Source organism: Microtus ochrogaster, chromosome X (genome assembly GCF_000317375.1).
Source record: "Microtus ochrogaster isolate Prairie Vole_2 chromosome X, MicOch1.0, whole genome shotgun sequence".
Taxonomy (NCBI): domain Eukaryota; kingdom Metazoa; phylum Chordata; class Mammalia; order Rodentia; family Cricetidae; genus Microtus; species Microtus ochrogaster.
The window spans coordinates 55,175,868-55,179,211 of NC_022026.1; the positions used below are offsets into that span (position 1 = coordinate 55,175,868).

General features: G+C 45.8%; 1 pseudogene; it reads left to right on the forward strand.

The window, feature by feature from the left end:
• The first annotated feature begins 1,907 nt into the window (after positions 1-1,907).
• Positions 1,908-2,753, forward strand: LOC101987053 (annotated as a pseudogene).
• The last annotated feature ends 591 nt before the right edge of the window (positions 2,754-3,344 follow it).

Consider the following 3,344-nt stretch of genomic DNA (forward strand, 5'->3'; position numbering starts at 1 on the left):
TGGGTGGCTGGGTGGCTGGATGGGAGGGGGAGGGGGGAGGGGTGGCAGGCCCCTAGCGTCCCCCTCCCTTGTTCTCTTGCTCCTCCTATTTATTCTCTCAGCCTGCCAGCCTCACCTATCCTTTCTTCTGTCTCACTATTGACCTTTTAGCGCTTTATTAGAGTATCAGGTGTTTTAGACAGGCAAAGTAACACAGCTTCACAGAGTTAACCAAATGCATCATAAAAGATGCAACACACGTTTGCATCATTAAACAAATGTTCCACAGCATAAACAAATGTAACACACCTTAAACCAATATTCCATAGCAGCAATCTATGCATGGGCTTCAGTTAATATCTTTAATACCTTGCTTCTACTGCTTGTACGTATGCTCTAGCGCCTCATGTCTCTGGGCCACAATTTCTGCAGTTTTTGGTGAATCAGTCCAACATATCTTCATATGACTATAAGGCCCTTCTCCTTTTCCCGCTCTAAATCTTAGACAAAGCTACGCCTCAGCCGTCTACTCCCACCTATTGCTGAGAAACCTCTAAACAACACTTCTTCCAAGTCATTTCATGCCTAGGCATGACAATTTTTCATTCAGTTTTCCGTACCTAATTCTTCCCACAAATGATCTGTTTGAAAATCACAGCTCAAGTTGCATCATTCTGAAATTTTTTTAATGGATTCAAATTATTATAGCTGCGTTTCCAAACATATTTTTGGTCCCTGGTATCAGCAGATGTTCAGAGAAATTTGTAACTTCGGCACGGCTTCTTAATTGTGTTTTCAGTTATGATTAGTATTCACTACGGATCTCTCTATTACAGTTCAAATTGGCGGACCAATCTAAGTAAACATTAGAACCTTCAGAATTTTCTGTTTGATGTCATGACTATCACTTTCAAATTGTGGGCAATTTGTCCTATTTCCCAGGCATTAGAGTACCCATGGTCCTGGGCAGTTATTTTGGAACACCATGACATGCTCTAATGCTACACCTTCTTGATTTCATCTAACGCGTTTCCGGTGGTTCTGATCACATAGTCCTAGGGAAAGAGTTTACTCTTTTCTTTTTCTTAGGAGAAAAAACTTGATGGAAAGCTTCTCATTTCTTCCCTCCACTGTTTTACACCCAGAGTTGGAGATGGACGGTGGAGTCATCTTATCTTTGTGCCTTTTTCCCACACTGTGCGCATGCGCATGCAGAGGCCCGAGGTCACCATCCAGGCTCTTCCTTCTTTACTCATCTCAGTTGAATCAAGAGCTTGCTCATGCGGGGCACTTGGAATGGCCAGATTGCTCCAGGGTTCTGCTTTGTCTTTCGTGCCCCCAAATAAGATACAGCCTACCCCATCCACCCAACATGTCCAGGGGTTCTGGGGATCTGAACTCAGGAAATGCAGACTGGGTATGATGGTACACACCTAGACTCCTACATGTCTAAGGCAGGAGGCTAAGGCAGGAGGATCACGAGTTTGAGGATAGGGTGCTATACACAGACTCTGTCTCAAAACAGAAACCAGCACTTAAAAGCATATCATATTCAAGGTGGAACTGCCACTCTGGATCTTTGTTCTTGTTCAGTAAAGATTTTGATGTCTATAACATTTTATCATCTCTCTTACTTTAAGTGGAAACCAAGTGCATTCTAGTACTGCACTATCATAAGGACCCAAATTTGAAAGCCTTTAAAGAATATTTTTACGAAAGGACTGGACAACTTTCTGGAGTCGGTTCTCTCCTTCTGCTACGTGGGTCACAGGGATCAAATTCGGGGTTTAAGGTTTGGTGGCAAATACCCACCAATCCATCTCACCAATTCTAAAAAATATTTTTTTAAAACCTGGAAGCTATTATGTCAAGACCACAGAGTCCCCCAGAAACCAACTAGGAGCTTCTTTTCTTCTGGAAAACACCAAATGGCGGATGACGCAGGTGCAGCGGGAGGTCCCGGAGGACCCGGGGGCCCAGGATTAGGAGGCCGTGGTGGCTTCTGCACAGGATTCGGCAGCTGTCTGAGGACGAGGCTGCGGGGCTCGCGGAGGTAAAGCTGAAGACAAGGAGTGGATTCCCCATCACCAAGTTGGGCCACCTGGTCAAGGACAATCAAGTCCCTAGAGGAGATATACGTGTTCTCTCTGCCCATTAAGGAATCAGAGATTATTGACTTTTTCTTGAGAGCTTCCCTAAAGGATGAGGTTCTGAAGATCATGCGCGTGCAGAAGCAGACTAGGGCAGGCCAGCGGACCAGGTTCAAGGCTTTCGTCGCTATTGGGGACTACAATGGTCACGTAGGTCTCGGTGTCAAGTGCTCCAAGGAGGTAGCCACTGCCATCCGAGGGGCCATCATCTTGGCCACGCTTTCCATTGTTCCCATGCGGAGAGGCTACTGGGGGAACAAGATTGGCAAGCCCCACACTGTTCCTTGCAAAGTGACAGGCCGCTGTGGTTCTGTGCTGGTGCGTCTCATTCCTGCCCCCAGAGGCACTGGCATAGTCTCCGCTCCTGTGCCCAAGAAGCTACTGATGATGGCTGGCATTGATGACTGCTACACATCAGCCAGGGGCTGTACTGCCACCCTGGGCAACTTTGCCAAGGCCACCTTTGATGCCATCTCTAAGACATACAGCTACCTGACCCCTGACCTCTGGAAAGAGACTGTGTTCACCAAGTCTCCTTACCAGGAATTCACTGACCATCTTGTGAAAACCCACACCAGAGTCTCTGTTCAGAGGACCCAGGCTCCAGCTGTGGCCACCACATAAGGATTTTTATACAAAAAAAAAAAAATAAAAGTGAATTAAGTTTGTTAAAAAAAAAAAAACCAACAAGGAGACCGAGTCGTGTAAAAGCAAAGAGCCTTTATTCTTATTCAAGTTCAAACTCGGACTCTCTGTGTGTCCAACTATTGGAGTGACCAGGAGAGTCCAAGCTCAGTTAGGTTGGGGTTTTCATAATAGCAGAGGTTGGGGCAAGGGATTTCTAAGGTTCAGGACCTGAGGCTGGCTGACATTTGTCTAGGGGTGTCCTGGTGGAAAAACAATGGGTGTGTGCTGGCAGGTAATCCTATCTACAATGGTTGGAACGTTAGGAATTTCCTTTGGATGGTCTGTTCCTGGGTGGTACCCGGGTGGTCTCAGTTTGTGTCTTTCTCGGAACCAAATATTGCCTTCGGGTAAACTACTGAGACTCAGGCCTCCTTTGAGCTTGTCATTGCTGGGTACAGAAGCCATGTAGTCTTTGCATTATTTAGCCTTCTAAAAGAGAAAGGATTCACAAAAACACACCCAAGCACCTATTTTACATTAACCATCAACTTCTGTTTGCATCCTCAGTTATTTATGATTACTGAGATT